At 43.8% G+C, this 23604-nt stretch overlaps 1 long non-coding RNA gene across 1 annotated transcript; it reads right to left on the reverse strand.

The window, feature by feature from the left end:
• Nucleotides 1-2047: 2047 nt before the first annotated feature.
• LOC139793568 (uncharacterized) lies at nucleotides 2048-7639 on the reverse strand. Its single transcript, XR_011724653.1, has 2 exons — nucleotides 6720-7639; nucleotides 2048-6664 (listed from the first exon to the last, which is right to left on the reverse strand). It is a non-coding gene; the product is annotated as an uncharacterized lncRNA (long non-coding RNA).
• Nucleotides 7640-23604: the final 15965 nt, after the last annotated feature.

Here is a 23604-nt window from a genome sequence, read left to right on the forward strand (position 1 = left end):
AGGGAGAGGGAAGTGGGTGCGAGGGAGCTGAGGCGGTGGGAGCAGAGCTGGAGGGATGTGGGGCAGGAGCGGGAGAGACGCCGCACGGGGCTGCTGTGGAGGAGAGGAGGGGAGAGGGAGGGGAGAAGGAGAGGAGAGGAGAGGAAAGAGGAGAGGAGAGGAGAAGAGAGGAGAGGGAGAGGAGGGGGAGAGGAGGGGAGGAGAGGAGAGGAGAGGAGAGGAGAGGAAGAGGAGGGGACAAGAGGAGAGGAGAGGAGAGGAGAGGAGAGGGAGAGGAGGGGAGGGGAGAAGAGGAGGAGAGAGGAGAGGAGAGGGAGAGGAGAGGGAGAGAAGAGGGAGAGGCCACCAGCCCCTGGGTGGGAAGGAGGGAGGGAGGACATGTGCGTTCATACTCTGCAGCAAGGCGAGTTCCTCCCTTCTCTCCATCATGGGAAATAAAATCTTGACACGTGAAACGCTGCCTTTTCTCTGCACACTTGTGCACGGGCCGTGCTGCTGCCCTCGCAGTTCCCCTGCACCCTTCCATCGTTTGTGTTACCTCACTGAGCTTCAGCATTCCCTGAGGACCAAGCTGCTCTCCCAGTCACACAACTTCCAACATGTTCCTGTTGTCTGGGGAGCATATGGGAATTTACTTTCAAAAAAATACTTGGCACGGATACCATACATGTCCTGTATACTGCATAGGGAAAGCTGCACATCTCAGTGCCCCGGTGCACAATGTGCATAAATTTTTTATGTGTAAATCCTTTAACCACTGTCAGCCATGGAGAGGTTATGCACGTGCAGCACGCAACCTTCTGCACAAGGCTGGTGGAGCAGATGCCTTTGGGTTTGTACCTTGTTTTGTGAAAGGTGAGTGCACGAACAGCACGGTGTGTACTGCAGGGTGTACACTGAGATAAGTGTGAGGGCATGGTGTTTAAATACACCATCAATTAGAACTTAGGCTGTGTCTTTCATCTACCCTACACACAGTGTACTTTATGTGTGCCACGTTATCTGTCAGAACTCCAGAACAAGTTTCAAATGTTTTTTTAAAATAAATATTCAGAAATACAGTTCAGTATTTATCAGAAATACGTACAGAAATGGACTCACCAAACCCTTCCTGAAGGTGGATAAAAAGTCATGGATGCAGTTCCCCTGCCCTTGAAATTCATTATAACTTTCTCTCAAAGCATTAAAAAAACAGTTTAAATCCTACCACAAGACCAGGATCTGCAGGGCAAACTCATACATGGTCTGGGTCCTGCTCATTTGAAGGCAGAGATCTAATAAATAAATAATTCTAAAGAGAGCTTCTTAATTATCACTGAATTTATGATGTACTCATTTCCATCAGCCCACCTGGATTTAGTATTTCCGACTGCTGAGGAAACGCTCAAATTTGGTGATGCTCAGAGCAGCGTGTTGGGGTGCAAGGCACCTCTTGCACAGGTGCAGCATGGTGTGCACAAGGGTTGGTGCTGACCCACCTGGTGAGGGTAGTGCCAGTTCATCCTGGTGAGCCCACGTGTGGATCTGCTGGCTTTGCACAGCAGTTATGGTTGGTGCCAGCTCTGCTGGAGCTCGCTTTTTGATGGGTCTCTTTTCTTCCAATCTCCAAAGGACAAGGCTGACTGTAACCAGCTCTGTGCAAGGGATGAGCTCGACCAGTCAGCAGCAACCTGAGGAGCCACCCGGGGCCAGTGTGACTCTCAGACATGAGCTGCTCCATATTAAGACACCAGAACTTGGGCTTTCATATTTGTAATGGTGGAAAACTGCAATGTCTGTGTTAGTGGTCCCCCCACAAATTCCCTGTTCAGTCAAATCAAGAGGAAGACTTAGAACTGCAAACTCTTGGGAAGGGTATAGATACATATGCTACCAAGGGTATGTATATCACTATGACACCAGCAAATCCCCAGGGAAGTTGGTTCCTTCCTGCATCTCTTGTTGCCCTCCAGTTTGGCAGGGACAGTACTTCCTTTCCTCCCAGGATAAATGGTGTTATCAATGCTTGTATGCCACACACTGGTGTAGGTACATTCCTTGCCTTGAGTAAGTTCATATAAAATACATTTATTTGGCATTTTTATCCACAAAATCTTAAAAATGGCAAGATAAGGCTGTAATGACAACAAAGGTAGGTGAGGGAGGAGATGGAGAAATCAGTCCTGAGGATGGATCTGGCACTCAGGAGGCATTAGAGAGCCAGAGCCCACCCGTTCAAATGAAACCTCGAAGAAAGGGAGAGGTAACAAAAAAAGCAAGTCTCTCCCTCTGTAGGGACAATGCGGAATCCGGTGCCTGATTTCCATGACAAAGACCACTTCTGGCGTTGACATTCTTCAGCATCCAGTCCCTGCCACAGAGCTCGTCCTCAACGCCAGGCTGAAAGAGGAGGGGAGGAATAAACTCTGCTTTCCAAAAGGGCTGGAGCTGCCAAAGAGGCCCATGAAAGTCAATTGTGCAATAAGGGAAAACAGGGAGAGAGAATCCTTGCTCACACATGCACTGAATTGCCTGCCGAAAATGGGAGGAAGTGGGAGGAAGGCTAAGAGACGTTTTCATGCATTTATCCAGAGTTTGAGTGAGTGCTGGTTTAAAGCAGAATTGTTGACAGGGACACTGACATAGGGTTGATTTTTAGTTTGCATGGAAGCCTTTCCTTCATATGCATAACATCCACAAGCACAGCTGACTTCAAATCCCGGCTCACAAGAGGTTTTTATGAGTACTTTTTATTCTTAGATCTTGGAGGGCTTCACAAAGGAGAGCTATAAATAAGACAGATGGGAAAGTGAGGAATAGAGAGGGCTTTTAAAGGCTGATAGATTGTTTCTTTAAGGGTTTCTATATAAGGGCCAGATAAGAACTGTCATTTTACTCAATATAAAATGTTTTGCAACGGCACATTGTGCCAAATTACTTATGCATAGATATTTATGTTATTAAGGGAAAGTTTTGTCGTGCTGTGTATAAATTCTCTCTAGTTAAGCTTTTGGAAAATATAAAAAGAAAAGCATTTAATGTTAGATTTAACATACTGCATGCATGTTTTTGGCACTTTTAAATTAAACAGACGAAAGCCTTTTATTCCTAAATGCCAGAAATCCAGTGATATTTGTGTAACTATGTAATTTGACCTGTCTGTTTCACATGTTCCCAAGGGTTTATTATAGGCAGCTTTCAAATTAAGTGGGCTGGAACATTTGATGCTCTCTTCCCTGGTTTTCAAAGCCAGTGCAGAACCCATACTGTGTGACTGACACAGCTGTTAAAGTGGTAGCATTTTAATTTTATCACAAGGTACACAGGGTAGTGAGTGAATGGAGATTACCCTGGTCCTGATCCCAGCTCTGCCATTCCAAGACAGCCATTTCATGTCTGCCTCCTTCATCTTCCCCCTCTGCAGAACTGGGTACAATATTGTTTTATCCTCCAAGGTGTCACAAAGCTCAGTTAACCTTCAGAAAAGGAATGGGTAAATTGCAAACCATAGTGACAGGGAGGGCCCCAGCAGTTTAAGCACCTTTGTGTTCATACTCACCTGCACGGAGCCATTTTACTTCTGACGCTCTGGAAACCTGGCAGTTTTGGGAAAGCCTCAAATATTTCCCTGCCTTTGAAATAACATTATAATATAACTGTGAGGCAGCCATAGGCTGGTGGCTCGGTGATGTTTTATGCAGCAATCCTTTCACCCAACAGTGACCTTGTAACTGGATAATAAAAGCCATATTCCACTTGCAATTGCACCTGTGCTGCCACTATTTACATCGCAATAGCACCTAAAGGCCCCATTGTATAAGGCACAGTAAAACTGTCTCTGTCTGCAATAGGCTGAAAGGGGGAGGGGAAGCAGTAACAGAACGAAAATGTTTGTCTCAAGGTCATATATCACTAAAGTAGCTCTCGCAGGAGGATAACTCAGGTCTTCCAAGTGCCAGTTCTATGCCCTGTGAACAATGGTTTTAGGGAAAAGAGGACATATTTACTTCTACAAATATAAATGCAAAATGCTGGGAGATCACGATGTCTGCACCAGGGTTTGCCCTTTGTTTATTCTTGCTGTGGAAATGCTTGTCCAGTAGTTTTGGGGTTGTTTTCTCTTTTGTAGGCACTTTGCAAATATTAAATTGCAATTAAATTGTCAATGCCTTCATGAGAGGTGTGATCTTATCTGAAGCACATTATGATTTTCCTAATAACAGACCCAAAGGATCAACATTTCTCTTCAGGAATATTCTTTGTTTGAAAAGATAATTGTTCCTGAAGTGATGCTTCCTGGTTTTGCAGTGGTATTTTGTAGGTCATGAAAAAATGAAACTTCAAGTGACATCATCCTGCTTTCTATCCAGTGTGTTTCCATGTCACTATCAGCTCTGCTCTGGTTTGATCTAACCAGATGGTATCTCACAAGATGCTTGCCATGAATATTTCATATGGTTTAGAAACTGTTTTTCCTCTCTCTTCAGTGGTAGAATGTGTTGATTTGAGACATTTCACAACTTGAGAAACTTTCTGGCATGTCGCCACATCTCGGGCCAAAGACAGCTGAGCTTTGTTTTCTTCTCACAATGTGGGAAGCAGAGGATGTTTTGGACCATTGGAAAAATGGAGGCAAAATTTTCCATTAAGGAAAAAAAAAGCATTTGTCAGGCAGCAATCTTGCAGTCTAGCTGTACTTAGTTTAGATTGCCTGGACATAATGTGGAAAGTCAGAGGCATTAGATCAATGCAATTTTTGATCCATTGAATCAGCAGCCAAGTTAATATCACATCTCTGAGCCAGTGAACACTTTGTTTTCTTTCAAAGTTGGTCCTGTTTCAGTTCAGGACATTTCTAGCACTGTTTTCTTACAGCATCAAAGTCTCCAGCCCCTGTATCCTGTGATATAAATCAATTAACAGTCACCTGCCTTTATCATTTTTCACTCAGACTTTGCTTTTGCTCCTCTCTGGAGACATAAGTGTTTTCTTTTGCTCTGGGCCTGTGTTGTATTCAGCGGATAATCAATAGCAAGTTGCCAGTGTTTCACTGAAACTCTGGAGCCTGCAAAACCAGATTGTTTGGTTTCTTCAGCTGCATATGAGAGTATTTAACTCTAGGTCTGCTCAGGGGCAATTCAGTGCCAGATTAAGACACACAGAGCTGGATTCAGTTGCTCATAGAACTTCAGTGCCATGTCATAGGTGTTAGGTGACTGCTTAACTTCAAGCTGCTTGTGCCTTCAGGAGGTCAATCCCACTGGAATCAATACAGTTCCAGTCAGCAGAGCCTGGAGAGCATCCACTTGACCAGACCTTAAGTGTTCTCTTTAGGGCACATAATCATTGTGTTTCTCTGCTTGACTTTTAGCTGACATGCTTTTCAGAGCAGGATGTGTTTTGCTCTTTAGTGAGCACACTGGCAACTATTTTGAACACTGAACACACCAGACAACAGTCACACATAGAAGGAGCCAAGTAGCAAGGGACAGTAAATCCAGGACTTTTTTTCCAGCTGGGAGGTTGACAACTCAAAAAGAAAGGCAAATTCAGGTTTGCTGATTCTATGGCCCCTCAGCACACACCTTACAATTCTCCTGGAGTCTTTGATGGTCTCATTCATAGAAATGAGCAGCTGTGGTCCCTGAGCCACACTTCATTTATCAATGTACATCTGCTCTTGTTTCATTCATGTTCTCCATCATATGACACTCTTGTTAGGCACACACTCCACACAGAATCTGGTAGGTATAGATTCCTATGTAGTATCAATTTGCAGGTAAGTAATATCAAACCCTCTTCAGGAAGAGTTGGGAGGAAAGTGGTAAATGGTGCTGGAAAAAGAGCTGGGAGTTGAAGTTAGAAATCTGGGATGACAGAAAAGATGAAGCAGGTGTAGCACAGAGCAGAAGATAAGGAATAAGGATGAGAGAACAGGGAGATAAAGACAAGGGAATAACTTGTACATATTGTCAGATGGTGCTGGAAAAAAATAGAGGATAAAGCACAGAAGGCGTTGGTCCTTTGGCTGGACTACAGTCTCTCCCCAGGACACCAGGGAAACAAAGAAGGAAGAACAGTGCTGAGATTACCAAGAAATTTGTGAAAGCAAAAGAAAACGGTCGACTGTGTTTACTAAAGCAGTTTTAAAAGCAGTGTAATTTTGTCCTGATGGCAGAACAGCATGGGGAGGTGCAGCATCTCTGCCCTCCAACACACCAGTCCTGCAGGGCCAGAGGCAGAGCTGCTCCTGGGTGACTGAGTCCCACCATCTGCTGTTAAAAACAGCCACATGATCCAGTTCAAAACCTGTCAAACTCTGTCAGTAGTTTGGATGTCCCCCCCTTAACACACTGCAGCTATTAGGCAGCTTTAGGACATCCCTGCTTAGACATGTTTTGGACTAATTTTCTTCCTGGTCACTTTATACCACTTGTTTTTGCACCAGAACTGGCTTTTCACTTAAATAGTTCTCCCCAGTGTTTCCCTCCCTGCTGTATTTATGGAAAGCACTCATGTTCCCTTGCAGCCACTCTTCTGCCAGACTAAACAAGACTTGTTATGAAACGGGACATTATAAAATAGGTGCTCCATTCCCATGGTCCTTCAAAAAGCTCTTCCTTTTACCCAGTCCGTACTGAATTTGTCTTTTCTGAACTTGGTCAGTCAGATGTGATCACAGTTTCTCAGAGAGGCTGGATGGATGATAGCATTTTCTTGTGACCATAGCTGCAAACTACAGGTCTCTGAGATGTCCCTTCAGCCTTGCCAGTCATTACACACTTAAAGCATCCATGGAGTCTCTCAGTCATGGTCAGATGGCTTCACCACCCTCCTAGTGAAAAAGTTCACCATCATGTCTAGCTAGAATTTTCCATGCTGCTTTTTGTGGCTTTCACTCTTTCTTATATTGTCCCCTAATACTGATAAAGTTTTTCTTGACTGTATTTATAGCTCCCATTTTGGTAGCTGTAGGCAGCTCATAGATTCTTCCTAGCTTTTTTTCTGGAGAAAAGAGGTCCATGTGCCTCAGTTTCTCCCTGTGGTTGATGATCCTGAGGCCTTTCACCACCGTGGTAGCCCAGGGCTGGACAATGCTTGGTTCCTCAGCATCTTCCTTGAAGTGAGAATCCTCCCCTGAGCACTCAGCACCTGCAGAGTGGCCTTGCCAGTGGCAGGCAGAGAAGGGATCCCATCCCTTACCTGCAGTCCTCTCTGCACTTTGCCTTCTCTGCAGTGAGATGCTGGTTCTTGTTTCAGATGGCTTCAGCCCCAGCACCTGGGCCTCTTCCAGCAGGGCTGTTCCTCAGCCAGCTTTCCTCAGCCAGCTTTCCCCAGCCTGTGCTGATGCAAGGGGTTCTTCTGCCCTGGGTGCAGAGCTCTGTGCTTTTCCTTCTTGAACCTGATGAGGTTTGGCCCCATCCTTGGGTTTCTCATGGTCTGTCTCTGTTGGTAGAAGTGCAGCCATTCATTATGTCAGCCCCCTCTTCTTGTTTGCCCCCCTCCACTTTACAATCCCCTGCCAGTTTGCAGAGGGTGCACTTTGTGTCACCTTCCTGGTTGCCGATGGCTGTGCTTGGAGCCCTGTGCTGGATTTTTTGGGTTGTCCTTTGCCAGCTTGCAGCTGGACATTGAGCTGTTGGTTGCATCCCCATGATCCAGAGTTCCAGTTTTGCAGCTCAGCTTCCCTCCTCTGGTGAGCTCAGGCTTCCTCAGCTCCAGGGGAAACTGCAGTGGGAGACTGACATGAAAGTTGTCCTGAAGTCAATCTGATCTGGGTGTGGTGGGTTAGCCTTGGCCAGCAGCCAGCACCCCTTTAGCTGTTCTCTCTCTCGCTCTCCCTCAACAGGACAGCAGAGAGAAAAAGATGAAAAAGTGTAAAGTAAGGACAGGGAGATTATTTACCAAGTATCATCACAAGAAAAACAGACTCCACTTGCGGTAAATTAATTTCACCTGGAGGTAATTAAAATAGACTCAGGTAGTCAGAAACAAAGAGAAAAAAATAAAATTATTCTTTCCCATTCACCTTTCTGAAGCCCAGCTTCACTCTTTACTCTCCCCCCAAGTGGCACAGGGAGTGGGAATGGAATTTATGGTCACAGAATCATAGAACATCCTTAGTGGAATGGGACTCAGCTGCCTACTTCTCATAGGGCTACCTGAATCCAACCCATAGCACTAACAGCATTGTCCAGACACTCATGGAATCACAGACCTCTTGAACTCCACAGGCTTGGTGCCATAACCACTTCCCTGGGGAGTCCGTTCCAGCGACTCACCACCCTCTTACTGAACCTTATCCCAGTGTCCAACCTGAACTTCCCGGGATACAGCTTTATTCCATTCCCATGTGTCCCGTCACTTGGTCACCAGCGACAGATCCGCACCTGCCCTTCTGCTGCCCCTCCTTGAGGGCTCTTCAGCCAAGTCAGAGCATCTCAGCCCCTCTCTGCCGCTCCTCAAACAAACAATCCCCAAAAAACTAAAACAACACCTTCCTCCCATACATTTCCCCATCCCCACCCTTACCCCTTCCCTCCCGGCTCCTCTCCCCCAGGGCCGCAGGGCTGGGCTGGGGGTTGCGCTCAGTCCATCCCAGCCCCTCTCGGCCGCTCCTCCCTCCTCACACCTCTCCCTGCTCCAGCGCCGGCCCTTCCCCGGGCTGCAGTCCTTCAGGGACAACCTGCTCCCGCCTGGGCTCTCCACGGCCGCAGCTCCTGCAGGAAATATCCCCCTGCTGCGGCCTGGGGCCCTCCCCGGGCTGCAGGGTGGGTCTCTGCTCCAGCGGGGGCTCTCCAGGGCTGCAGGGGATCCCTGCTCCGGGACTGCAGCACCTTCTGCCCTCCAACTCCTCCTCCTCCTCCTCCTCCTTCCCTCGGGCTCCCTCTGCTGCTGCTGCTCCCTCCTTGGCTTCCTCCTCCTCTGCCTCTGCCGCCTTTGGCCCTTTCAGAAACCTCTTTCCCCCCTTCCTTCCCCCAGTGCCCCCAGTTTGGTTGAGGGGCTCAGCTGTGTCCTGCGGTGTGGATGCTGGAACCGGCTGGGACCGGCTGGAACTGGCTTGGACTGGATGGGACCGGTTGGGACTGGCACGGGGCAGCCCAGGCCTCTCCATACACAGCCCCCGGCAGCCCCGGTCAGTGCCTGGTTGTGGTCAGACTGCCAAAGGACTTGAACTGGGAAGCTCAGCTTTCTCTCAAACTGCCCCTCAGCTCATCACATGGGGCTGGTCAGGCAAGGTTTGCCCTTGAGAAGTTTTCATTGACTGTTTCACACATGGGGAGCATGTGGAAGAAAACTTACTTAGAAAAATCTTTGATACTTCAGTCCCTTACTCAGAACACCGAATTTTCTCTATTTTTACAACTGATTGTTCTAATTTGTCTTATTCTAGACTTTATTGTCAGCTGCCTTTTTGTGGGCTGGTGTGCCCATTTGGAGCAGAATTTGCACGTGGATCTGCACTAGGGCTTTGCCTCTGCTCTGATCCCATCCTAGAGAGTCAAACCTGCCATCACATCTCACTCTTGTCACACTTCTGCTCTGCTACTACACGTGTCAGAAGGATTTTGCTGGAGATCATTGTCTCCGCTCACTTCTGAGTCCTCTGCAATACAGTCATCAGTCTCACTGGAAAATGAAAAATAATAAAAAAAAACCCTGGTTTTAGACTGTAATTATATTATCTTTAGTTATTGCTCAGCTGTCTCTGCTGAATAGATATGCTTTTTGCCCTCTTTTAATTATAAGGCTAGTAATCTTTACTCTGATGTATCTTTTGTCTTGCTATGTTAACTTTTCTCTGTAATGTTTCCCTAGATGAGAACAACATCTGTGAACACCATGGAGACCATGGTTCCCATAATTTTTTGATGGATGGACCTCTACCAGCCTTCACCATTCTCTGCAGAATGCCATGCACCACTATTACCTAAAAATTAATTGGAAACATTGTGGGAAACATTGCTTAATGTAGCCTCAGAGACTGGCTGTGAATTAATCGCTGCAGTTAGCTGTACCCCATCCAAATTTCTTCTCAAAACCTTCAGGTGTAGAAAACAAACTGGATGGAGAGCAGTGATCCAGTCCCAGCCACAGAGCTGTTGTCCTAAAGGACTCTGTGTGTTGCTGTTTTACTCCGCCAGACCCCTGCTGATGGGGATATATGAAAGACACAAAAACCTTTTGCATCCATCATTTCCCAAAATGACTGGGGGTGAAGTGGTTCATATTCCTACATTTACCTACTTGGTTAATTATTTCAGATCTCTAAGTATTCTGCTGCTCTTTTTTTTTCCTGGCAATGAGGCAAAATCTACAAAATAAACACCATCAGCAAAATCTACAGAATAAAGAACATTTGGAACATTTTCTTGCTCAGGGCTGACTGGCGTGGTTGGCTACAGTATAGTTTTAAACTTCTACTGTCCAAACCAGGATGGCCTCATCCAGACTGCAGTAGCTCTTGCATGGTGTGCAGGCATTATCTGGGAAAACACGAGCTGGCAGGAGAAAGCCATCACTCTTCCTGAAGTGTGAGATAGGGAGGATTCAGCCCCAGTGCCCAGGAACTTTTCCTGCATTGTTCCATCCATTTGTATGGGTGTAACCTGCATGGCAGCTCTGCTGATTTGTTTTAAATTATGTCTTTAAAGAAACAGGGGAAGGGAGAACCCACAACTGTAAATCAAACATTGCAGCTCCGATACTTGGGAAGATATTGAAACTAATTATTTACTTATCCCTAGGGGATTATAAGCCTATGAGAAGCAGCCAACGTGGATTTGTTAAGAATGAGACATATCACATGAATTCAGCTTAGTTCTTTATCCCAGTGGATAAAGTTTTGTCTTGGCTGTAGTAAAAATCTTGGCATAACCCTGTGTAATGTCCTTCCTGACAGACAAAGAAAACTGGTCTAGATGAGCACTGCTTAATCCAGATGATATCCCAGCATCATCTGGATCAGCAAGACAAAATCCAGCACATCAAGTCCCTGAGGCCACTTTCTGTGATCAGACATGAGGAGGCCTCTACCAGCTGGAGAAAAGCATGAGCTAAATATCTGAGAAGGAGGAACATCTTTGTTCAGAGCAAATTGCTACAAGGCTGGGAGTGTCACTGCCTGTAAAAGGCATGCTGAAAGAGAACTTATAAATTATTTACATTCCACCATCAAGGTCATTGGGGGCTGACAGGTCTGTCCCAATTCCAGAAGGCTGGATGTTCTTGTTGCTAAGTTTCCTAGTGATACAGAGCATTCGACTTCACATTTTGCAAAAAATAACATTCTGGGTAGGGATGCAAGTGTTTTGGAAGACAGTGTTAGAATTCTAGTAACTGTGATAGCATTGAGAAAGAGGCTGTAACTGAGAAACTAAAACTCAGTAACAGTGATTGAAAAGTGTTTCACCTGTGAAAAAAAATGAAATAATATTTTTTAAAAAATGGTGAATATTGGTGTAACCTCAGTATAGTTAAGAAAAAGAGCACAGGGCTGTATTAGATCAGAGGCTGAATGTAAGCCAACAGGTAAGATGCTTTTGAGCCATTCTCATTTATGTCACATATAAGAGATGAAAGGCTGTTATTCCACTCTATTTAGTAGGGGCAAGGCCTTTCCTAGGGAATGTGTCCCATTTTGAGTACACTTACTTTTAAGTAATGTCCATATGTGCATGCATACATTTGTGTATATCGGAGAGAGCTCAGTGAGGGTGACAGGAGTGCTAAGAGATTTAAGACAGCAGCATCTAGAAAGGGTGACTGAATTGGAGTTGGTCAGTTTTCCAAAGAGAACATCAAACCTGGATGGGGAAACAGGCTCCAAACAGAGAACAGTGCTACACAAGGGATACTCAGCATTTGTTCCCCAGGCCAAGGACACGAGGACTACATAGGAGTGTGTTTACTCTAAGTGCAACCTTGCTTAGGCATTAGGAAACAATTAGCAATTAGGAAGATACCTATGTATATTGGGGCATGTTACTGGTAAGGCTATGAAAACTCAGGATGAGGCTAGCAGGCATTTTTGAAGGGCAGAGTTACCTCTCATCACACCTTGGAGTAAGTGCTGTGGTTTGAGTTCCCCTCTTGCACTGTGGATCCCAAGGAGCCTGCCCAATTCCCTGCCTTCTGTCAGTCCCCCCAGCAGGGCAGGAGACAGTTCTAGCAGCAAGAAACAGGAGGTGGCTTTATTTTTATTTTTTATGCCTACTCTGTTCTGATCTTATAGGATATTTTTAAACTTCCCACTGTATTTGCATTGATAATGTTTTTAAAGCAATAATTTCCACTTTTTCTTCAGTTAGCACTATTACTCTTTTTTTTAACTGAATATTTAGTGTGACCATTTCCAAAAATTGAGATAAAGTGCAACTGTATGGTTGAGTCTGTACTACTTCGTTGCCCTTTGGTCTCATGCCAGCATCACAGCAGTGACATAACCTTCCGTGTTGATGCCCAGTGTCACACTGTATCTTTGCATTCCAAATCCTTTCCGCCTTCCCTTATCACCAGGTTCATTCTCTGGAAGCCAGCCAGATTCACAGCCAAAGGTCAAGGGGATCAGGCAGGGTAAGGGAACAGAAAAAATGCTTTTTTTCTGCAGTTCTGTGCTCTCAGGTAGGAGCTGCCAGGTCAGCAGCAGTTTCTGTGAGGAAGGATCAGAAGCACAGAGCAAGTTGGTGAGACAGAGATGCAAGAGAAAGTCTGAAGGGCAGGTGCAGCTCACACCATTTCCTCAGCCTGAAGAAAAGGAAGTAAGAAGTGAAAGCACAGAACCTCTCTCCATAATTTTAGACCCCCTCTGCAGATAAATTGTATTTTGATTGTTTGCCTATTCTCACTGTGTTAATGTTTTTTATTATCTTACATCCAATGACTGTGGAGAACATGCAACAGTAACAACCATAAAGGAATCAAAACAGTATCCTGAAGAAAGGGCAGCAATTTCTTCCTTAGGGATGTTCTTCAAAATCTCTCAGGTCCTCCACCCTCCTACTCTGGTTAGCTTCTTTCCACATCTGAAATGGTGTTAATTTGTTGGCATGTTCGTTTTGGGCATTATGAGTTTTGAAACTCTGGTTCTAAAGCCAAGCAAAATCCTACCAACTCATGCCGAAGAAGTCAGGAGTTGTCAAAACAAACATTGCTATTTTCTGAACTGCCTCAATCTGCCCATTTTTGTGTTTGTTTCCACTGTGCCCTGCAGGAGAGCAGAAGTGGGGCTGTGGTCAGCAGGCACATGACATTCCTGACCAAAGCTTTGTTTAAGCCTGAAGAGAAGGGAATGTGACCTTTGCAAGACACTTATGGCATCTTGCAGTTGGCTTTACAATTTACATCAGTTGTCCTAATCCCAATTTGTTGTTCAGTCACAGTAGGCCATGGACTCTGGGTGTCTGCAAGCTGTGTGCAGGAGTGCAGAAGACACACAGAAGCACAGACAGATGCATCACACCTGCAGGTTTCACAAATTCATTTTCATCAATTAATGGATTGAAATGCAACAGGAGCAACAGGGCAACAGGAGCTCAAGCTCTTCAAGACTCCTGCTTCTTGCAAGTGTACCCCAGATTTGTCTTGTTTAAAAAGCTCATGAAAACCATTTTACCTGTGCTTTTCTTCCTGGTGTCTGTGGAATGGCTGTACTGTACTGCACTGCACTACACTCTTCTTGCAGCCAAGTTGTTTTGTAAACTTTAGCTTATTTATGAACAGAGCTCTTCAGGTGCAGGGGTGGAGCCATTTCGTGTCTTTGAGACACCCCGTGTGAGTTGTCTTAAATATTGTGTCGTTCAGAAACTTGAGAGGGACCTACATACTCCAAATCAAGAAATTTTGAGCTCTAAGGTGGTTTCTGTGTTTTGCTTGTTCGTTTGTTTTGTTTTGTTTTTTAAATTCAGCAGATCAATGTGTCTGCAAGAAGTTCATAAACTTCTGGCAATGCCTGCAAAGGAGCAGCCAGTACAGGAAGGGGTTCTGAAGCTTGGAGGAGCCGGGGATGCTCATGGCAGGGATGCTCATGGAAGTAACAGCTTGTAGGATTCAGAAACTGACGGTCAGTGGGGTTGGCCACCTGACACACAAGCTTGGATGAGGTCCCCAGATTGGTGACTGGTGGCTTTCTTCCTGAGCATTAACTCTGTCAGCACAAACCCACTGATCAGTTTTGAATCAATGTCACTGCAAATACAGAATCTGGCCTGGATCCATCAAAGTGCTAAGAGGCTCCATCCCTTCCTCAATGGATCCACAGTTGCAGGTGGCCTGTCCTTTTGCTGCTATTCTATGAAGAAGCAGAAAGAAACCTTAAAAGATTGTAAAAAGCCTATGTTTCTCTTAAAGAATATATGACTTCATGAATGTTATATTGTCTCTTCTCTTTGTGTTGTAAAGCTGGCATTTAAATAGTATTTTCTCCCCCAAAATTCAGGGGAAGCATTAAAATTTAAATGCTGCGGATAAAAGCACCCACATTGTCTTGAAAAATCCTCCCCATCTCTGAAAAATCCCCAAACAAACCAACCCAAATGAAAAAGCAAACTAAGAAAACCAGGATGGCTGGCTCATTGATGTAACAGTAAAAACAATCAGGCCTACTGAGAAATTTCTTGTTATTTTCAGTACTGCTCTGTCTGTCATTTTTGTGGAGCACTATGTTCTGGTGGTGCCCTGCTGAGGTGGTAACAGGAATGATCTATCAGCATTGCCATTATAAACCTCATCTTTATAACCTGGATGGGATGTGCTCGTTTGCTGTTACTTCATATTTGTTATAAAAACATTCAATTTTCTTTTCAATTATTTGATAATTTTAAAAATAGAAAAATATAAAGGGTTTCAGAAAGCAAAAAAATAAGAAAGGCAGTTTTTAAAAAGAGAGAAGGAGCTACAAATGACAGCATTGATAATTATTTTTAGGAGTAATAGCTGGAAGTTTTATTTGTGCTGCAGCAGTACCCATACTCTGTAGGACTAGGTGCTGTGCAAACACTTGAATATTTTTAATGGATTTAGTGCTGGCATAAAGGGTTGGACTTGAAAGCTTTATGATCTTCTATTTATTATTTTTTTTACTTTGATGGTGCCCTAGTATCTGTCTGAGATTTGGCTTTTATTGTGATAGATGTTGTACATGTACTCAATTATCTTTGTTGTGAAAAGCACTTTAATGCATGCTTCCTTTTAAAAGGGACCTGAAACACTCACCATGGAAAAGAGCATATTGGCAGAGCAAAGAACAAGCCTCATCATGTGAAGCACATCAAGCACAGATTCCTTACAAAGCCACACTGTAGAGGTGCAGCAGAGAAATCTGAGCAGCCTCCAGAGAGATGTGGGCTCTGGGTCCAGATGCTGGAAGCAGCTCAGCCGGGTTAGTGGGAAGCCTTTCCTGCACTGATTTGCAGGTACTCCATGGAGCTGCCTGGCTTGGGTGGAACTCCAAGCCTCTGAGGCCATATGATTTCTAGGCTCCAACTCAGTAAGGCCCTGAATATATTTGGAACTTGGCTCTGTCTTGTCCAAGGAGGATTGGCTCTTTCAACCTGAGGCTAAATTCCTAAATGCTGCAGGTGTGTTGGGCTGCTACACCTCTGCAAAGCCCCTATGGAGTTTACAGCCTCTGTACTGCCTAATGAAGGAGCAGGTGTCCTTCTGATGGCCCCAGAGATGCAGAGGGGAAAAAAAAAAAAAGAGCACTTTGTTCTCCTTGGTATGTATAACACCATTTGGGTATTGGAATCTGCTAAATGGCTTGCTTGGGGTTAGAGGTTACACAGGACACAGACATAGCTGGATCATGCACACACTCATGTTTCTGACACAGGGGCTGATCCCAGGCTCCTGCATTTGTAGTCCAGCACCTTGCATAGGATTTTATTTGGCCAGAATCCCTCTTGGATGGATGGCTTAATGCAGTCTAATTGCTTTTTTCTGCCCTCAACTAAACGTGTCAGCAGTGTCAGGTTGTGATTTAGCTGAAGATAAAAGCAAACAAAGGAACTGAAGCTCTTCTAATTTTAGTAATATGCAGTTTATCCTCTTTTTCACTGCCTAGGCTTGTGAAACATTGTCTCAAATTTACTTTAATTTTTACTTTAGTTTTTATAGATTAGCCATTACACCTCAGACTGGTTCTAATTACACACATACCAACTCTTTGGTTGGATGCAGCGTGCCCAGACAAAGCATATTGTGCTCTTTTTTCATGACAAGTCACGCACACTGCTCATGTAGATTCACATTTAAGCTTCCCTGTCTCATGATGCATTGTGCTGCCTCTAAAGACTAAGTGAGCAGTAACTTTCATTAAAAAAAAAAAATCATAAATATATTTTACTACTTGGACTTAGTGCAAATGCACAACTGACTCGTTGGCTCGATAGATGTAATTGCTCTCAAGGAGCCTTTATGGTCTATTGTTTCAATTATAAGTGAATTACACAGTCCCCAAGTACTTACTCACTCTGCTTTCAAGGAGAGTGAAAAGACTGAGTCAAGGAAGGAAATTAGAGAAAAAGGACATAATTTTATTGAAACTCTTCACCTTCTGAGTGAGAAAGGGAAACATATCAAACACAGTCCAGGGCATTTGTAAATGACATATTTTATCTGCCTGAAGCCATTACAAACCCTAAATTTTATAAATTCAGATGCTGTGAGACGAAGGCAAAAATCGAATGTAATATACACATGAAAAGACAAAGTTCATGAGGGATGAGGCAAGGAATAGAATGAAATAATCTTCTTTCCTGTAATAAATGATTTGGCAAAGGGAGAAGGAGTAAAATCCAGGGGGTTGGGTTAGGGCTCTGAGAAGCTGAACTGTATTTTGAAGTTTTTCCTATGCAGAAAAGGCTTCTAGAATCTGCAACTTTCAGCACCACACATTCACCATCAGAATCACTGCATTCTTCAAGAAACTCTAGCAAGTGCTACAGATAGGCTGGAGGAGCATAGATATGATATTACTTTGTTGGTAATAAGGACTTCAGGTAACAGTCCTGCCAGGCTGAAGGACAAGACATGGCAATGATTTAGTGACATCTGACACTGAGGGTGCACTTGATCCCTTAGTCCAGATCACTGATAAAGATAAGCAGAACCACCCAAAATGCAGTGTCCTAGGATACACCTCTTGTGAGTAACCACCACCTCCATTCCCCACAACCCTTTGGCCCTGGCCACTGAGTCAGTTTCTTACCCAGCAAAAAGTATACACCAGTCCAAGCCATGAGCATCCCAGTTTCTCCAGGTGAAACTCTGCTGAAAGCTTTACTAAGGTCCAGGTAAACAACATCCTCAGCCTTTCCTTCATCCTCTAAGTGGGTCACCTTGTCATAGGAGGAGATCAAGTTGGTCAAGCAGGACCTGCCTTTCCTGAACCCGTTCTGACTGGGCCTGACCACCTGGTTGTCCTGCACATACTGCATAATGGCACTCAAGCTGATGTGCTCCATAACCTTCCCCAGCACCAGAGTCAGGCTGACAGTAGTTCTCTGGATCATCCTTCCAGCCTCTGTATATGAGCATTGTATTTGGACCTCTCCAGTTAGCCAGGACTGCTGGCAAATGATGGAAAATACCTTGGGGAGAACTTCTGCCAGAAGAGAACTCTACCCGTGGGTGGATCCTATCTGGTCCCATAGACTTGTGTGTGTTTAATCCTGAAGTTTTGTAAACTCAAGCCCATCAAACTGAGGCATCTCTGACATTTGGCTGTAACTGAGCAGGACTACTGGGAAGCAAACTTTGGATTTTGGGTAAGGCAACATTCAGGCTTTAGAGGAGTGAAAGGATGTGAGTGGCATGGCTGCTTCACACAGTCTGAAACTGGAGCTGCCAAGGTCTTGTGTGTGAGAAGAGCTCCTTCCCTTTTCTTTTGTCCTGATTTTAGGTGGTTACATTCAGCTTGAAACCCCACAGTAAGCAATTCCATCCTTGGTTGCCTTTCAATCTTGAGGGATTTCTAAGCAACCTTCTGCAAGGACTCCTGTTCTGCACTGCTTCACCTCTGTGCAGAGGCAATGCACCATGTTACTGCTTTAAGATTGTCTGTTCCCTCTGTTCTGACATCCAAGAAACACTCTTCAGTCCTGAAAGTGAATGTCACAGCAACACTGACAAAGATAAACATCCCAACACACCTTCAAAACAGAGGAGCACATCCAATGTACCAGCTGGAAACCATCCATGGTTCAATGTCCAGCTGATTTCTGACATTTCCCTCCTTCTAAAGCTCTCTCTGAGTATGTCACCATCAGAGGTGTCGTAATTTCTGAGGTATTAATTTCTCCAGCTGCTGGGTCACTGTCTGGGACTTTCTCATGCATAATGCCAGCTGAGACTCTCTTTGCTGGTACCATACAACTGAGAATGACATCTATCACTCTTCCAGAGTTAGTGTCATGTGGCCTTTACATTACATCTCATGAAAGCAATGCTGCTTGCAACCCATCAGCACCTGGAGCCCAGAGTGCTGCTGAGCTTTTCCTTTGGCTATTTGTATGTATCTGTCTCTAAAGGCACCCCTAGATCCCCAATGACTTTGACACCTTTGCTTTTTTTCAGTACAAAATCCCAACAGATTACATTCATTTTTTTCTCTGGGACTATACCAAAGTTTAAAAGCACTAAATACAGCTCAGAGTCTGACTCACAATTTTTTAAAACTTAATTATTGTTATTTTATTCCCTTTTTTTGCTACTCATGTGACTAGCAGTGATGGGAAACTGATGTGGCTAAACCACACGCAGTGCTAAAATTCAGATTCAGAGACTTGAGGTGTAGAGGACTTGGCAATGTCAGCTGCCCCCTGTCTCCCACCCTGACTCAGCATGCAAGGTCACCTCTTATCTTTAACATCTTCTGGTAGAATTAATTTAGGAAATTATCTAGGACAGGTACATTGTTTCCTCTAATCAATAGAGGGAAATCTATGCCTCTCTAGCTTTGGGGACCTGTGTTTGCTACACTATCAACAAAGGCTCTTTGACCTGACTTCTGGTACAAGGGGCATAGCTCAAGGGCTTTTTCCCATTGTTTTTCATTTGCCACTTCTCCACCAGGGATTTTTTTATTATGTTTGATGACACCATCACCTTTTATTTTTTGGGTTTTTTTTTTTTTTCCTTCAAAAATTTTCACTGACAATAGGGATTCCCATTCCCTTCCTCCCAGCTGGCATGTCCATACTCCAGTTCTGGATTCTGTGCAGGTTTTGCTGTGATTTGAACACCCGAGCTGTATCATCTGTGAAGGGATGGGGTCAGCACTTCATCCCAGGAAAAAGGGCAGTGCTTCCTGAATTAAGATATGCTGTTTGCCTTGGGGAGCCAAAACTAAGGCACAGTGTTTTCTACTGTATTTCCTAATGACTTGGTCAAGTGTTTGCCTTCCCCATGTGCTAACATGCACGGGCTCCATTTTCAGGTGTCCAACAGTCCTGTTTGGATATTTGTCTCATGGACAGGCCCAGACAAGTACTGTTTGTGAAGCATGGGAGAGCCCTTCCCTGTCCTGAGTCCCAGGGCACTCCCAAATGCATCCCATCTTCCTAAACGACTCCATCATGCAACACCCTCCCACCACACCACCATCCCTCCTACCCAGGTGAGGAGATCTGCACCTGTGAGCCAGAAAGGTGTCAACAAGACCCTCAGGTTGCACAGCTGAGGACCAGAACTGCAGTGGGTGCTACAAGATGCCCCCCCAAAATTATCCCTCCCTGTGTACAGGCTGGGGCCCATGCAGCTGATGCTTTCCTCTCCTGTGCTGCTCTAGCACAGTATAAAACACCCAGGTTTAATTTGGGAATGGTGATGGTAGGGGTGTATGTTTTTGTCAGACACCAACTATTTCTTGGAATAAATAGGTGGATGTAAGCCAGTGTAGCTAGATTTCAGATGATTGCTGGGATATATGCAAATTATACAAGAGAATAAAAGCAGAGCCAAGCAAATATGTAAGAGAAGAATGAAACACAGAATAATTCTTGACAGCAATAGAATTATAGTAATAACAATTTAGAGCATAAATTATTCAAAATAAAAGTGTTATTCAAAAAGTATTTTTGAGTAACAATCCTAAATAATTCTACAAAAATACCATGGGAGTGACAGCTGGGCTTTATAGCTAGCATAATTAGAAGCAGTTTTTTAGAGTGATTTTGGATAAAGAAAAGAGATTTGAATAAAGATCTCTTACTTCTACCTGACCCTAGAATAATTTCCCATCCTCACATTTGCCAGACTTTCTATAAAACACAAACTGTCTGTATCACTTGATCTCTATGTGGTGGTTTATTCTTTGATAAGCCACTGGGTTGTGCTATTTCTCTACATTTTAAGGTTTCACTTCAGAAGAATGACTACTGCTAGTGGCAGATTTAAATTGTACAGTATCATAAGAATCTGTTCAATAATTAATGCCACAATAGCAAATAATGAGCTGAATTCTAGCTCAGTCATAATTTTTGCTTTCTTTGTGTACCTGTAAATGCACACAGTAAACTAATTTCTGTTGTTTCAAAATAGTTTTCAGGCACATAAAGAAGTATCTAGTGATGCAGATTACTTGTAATTGGATGCTACAGTCTAGCTCCCAGCTTCTTTGCAATCAGATGCTCTGTTTTCTATAGGTAAATGGAAAATTCAATGCAAATTAATGAAAAAAAAAAAAAAGGGCATATCTTGACTTCATGTTTTTGTCCATTTTTTCCACAGCTTTCTCTCTAGCAATTGATCTCAGTCAGTGAGCAACCAGGCTTATATCTGTATTTCATGGGCTTGGTTTTTAAAGGTGTTTGTCCAGAAAAAATATGCAGCAGTCAACATACTAAAATATTAATAATATTTTAGCTAGAGTAAAAACATCAAGCAAGTGGAAGTAACCCACCTCTCTTTGGCAGCCTGCTTGGTCCTTTTGATGTTCAAGGTTGCACTGTGTATTGCTTTATTATTATTATCATTATTGTAATTGTAATTGTTATTATTCTTGCTATTATTGTTGTTATTTTTATTATTTTGTTTTTAGTGATTGAGCTGTAGTGCAAGGTGGTAAAGATTCCTGTCTGTGCTTGTTGAACTTTAACATTTTTCATCCACTCAGCCCCAGATTTTGTTCCAGGGTAAAATCCTAGGCATTCTTTCTTTGATTTACAAGAAGGTCTGATTGATTTGTGAGTATTCTCTCTCATTTTCTCATGCTCCACAATTCTCATTTCCACAATTTTAAAATACATATGAAGTCTTTTTGGTAGGCCCATGTAATGCACTAAATCTGCTTGACTGTGGCAGCATTAAAACAGGAAATAAGTTTCACATTCTTGCAATACAGCTTTGAGGAGCATATTGATTGCTCTGTGTTTTTTATATTGTGGCAAGGCTACTAATCATGGATTGAGGTCCCATCACACAAAGTACTGTAAAGCACAAAATCAGACAGAAATGGCCAAGATCTTCCAATATCTGAGGAGTTTACGGGGACAGTCTGTGTTGTGATGAGCACATCTGCTGCAGGGTCTGCAGACCAAGAAATTCAATGGGTTCAGCATTATTTTGAGTGATGTCCCAAATAGGATGGGCAGGAAAAAAGTGTGTAAGTGCTTTTTCAGTGTGGCAGGGTTGCTCAAAGTGTGAAAATGTCCTGGTGGTCTCTGCAGTGTGTGGTGTGATCTCAGACCAGACCTCACCCATCACCTGCTCACCCCAACTGGGTTTTCTTAAGAGGTCACAGACTCCATGGGCAAGGAATGACCCAGCTGAGGTTAGGTACTATTTCTACCTAGTCCAGTTTGAGACTATGTTTGAAAACTTGTTTTTGCACTGATCGAGCTGCAGGGGTTAAACAGCCACTTGAGGTTCCAAGACTGTCAATCTATTATCTCTCAGGAACATTACATTTGCTGTAATATCTTGCAAATGGCTTTAATTTTAATGCAAAGCTTGATCTATAATTAGTTAACAAGTCTCTCTTGAGCCAGCTATGACAATGATTACTAATTTTTAGTAGAATATTTATAGAACTGGTCACTAAGATATATGTAGTTCCTCATCTTTTTACTGCTGTCCTGGAGCATGTAATTATTTTACGATCTAGGGACACAGCTGAAAATAATTCTCTAAATATATTATTAATAACAGAGTACCCATTAAAATAAATTTTAAAAATAACTCATTTACCTCTTTTCCATGAGAAACATTTATTCACTGTTTACATTATGCAAAGTCTGGATGGTGAAGTATTGTATTCAGAGATTTCTTTCTGGTTATTTTCATATTCTGGTTCTGCAGGACTATTACAATCAGGCTGCAAACATACTTTTTAGAGGCAAACAAATAACTGCTTTCACTGCCCTTTTGATTTTTCCCCGAATCATATATTGCTAATGATTTTTACGTAGGCTTGGTTTTGATCTTTGGTGTCAAACGTGGCCTCATAAAATAGTGATTTGATGTCTTCTAGAGACACTTGTTTTGACATGTCTTTGGAGCTCTGGAGGAGAGGGGTTGCCTCTGGGAGCAGAAGCAGTGAAGAGAGGGGAGGGTGTTTTTCTCCTGGGGATGGAAGTATCCCAGTGCAGGTCGGTTTGTGAAACATCCTTCCCTGCAGGGTCAGCCCCTCACACTCTGAAAGAGGCTTCAGCATCCTTCACACACAGACATTTGCTTTCACACTCTAACAAGATTTCTAGAGGGTCGACCTCACTCGCCAAGAGTGTTATCCCGAGGGATGTGGCTCTTGGAAGTTCATCACTCTGAGCTGCCGACGGGAGAGTGGCTTATTATCAAACTGCCTCTCTCTTCCAGAAAAATAAAAAGCCTGATTTCTTGCTTTTAATCCTTTTTCACCCTTTCCTGAACGTAAATTAGATATTTCAGTGCCACGGGCTCTGCCAGCAAGGACTGATCCTTCCACTCAGAAGGGCATAAGCTGCTTTCAGCCTTTGGATTGCCTGTTTGCCACAGCCCCCCTCCTCCCTGTACCAGGGCACTGTGGGCACAATGTCACACACTCAGATGTGGCCATGCCCTGCATCTGTTTCCTCTACAGTACCACTTGGTGACATCCCACATATCTGAGCCAACTGAGATGTCAGCTGATCCACTAATTTCCTAGGAATAAATACCCTGGTCAGTGGTAAAGCAGAAGATGGAATACATTTCTCTTGGATTCTGGTTTTATGGGTGCCCAGAAGGATGTGGCAGTGAGGGGCAAGGAAAGATCTTCAAGGCACTTCTTTTTATGCAGCACAGCCAGATGTGTGCTACTTAGCTTGCAACTTTTATTTTTTGTGAGTGCTTTTTGGTGTCCTTGCCCCAAAAATGCAAACTTCTGTCTTAACCCAGCCATCTCCTGATGAAATGATGGTTCTAACTTGGAAACAAACATGAGTAACTCTCATAAACAAAGCCTGTGTCAGTGCCTGTTGTGAAGAATACACCGTGTGAGTCAGGCAGAGCTGGAAAGGCAGGGGGCTTGCAGGAGGTCCAAGTACAAGCATGGATGCTGGATGCTTAAAAGAGGACGTCACTGTTGGAGATTCTCCACATTAAAGTGCAGTTATCATCTGGAAAGTGTAAAAGTGACATCCTGGTATGCCACATTTATTCCTCCCC

This window comes from Heliangelus exortis, chromosome 2 (genome assembly GCF_036169615.1).
Source record: "Heliangelus exortis chromosome 2, bHelExo1.hap1, whole genome shotgun sequence".
In the NCBI taxonomy this organism is placed as follows: Eukaryota; Metazoa; Chordata; class Aves; order Apodiformes; family Trochilidae; genus Heliangelus; species Heliangelus exortis.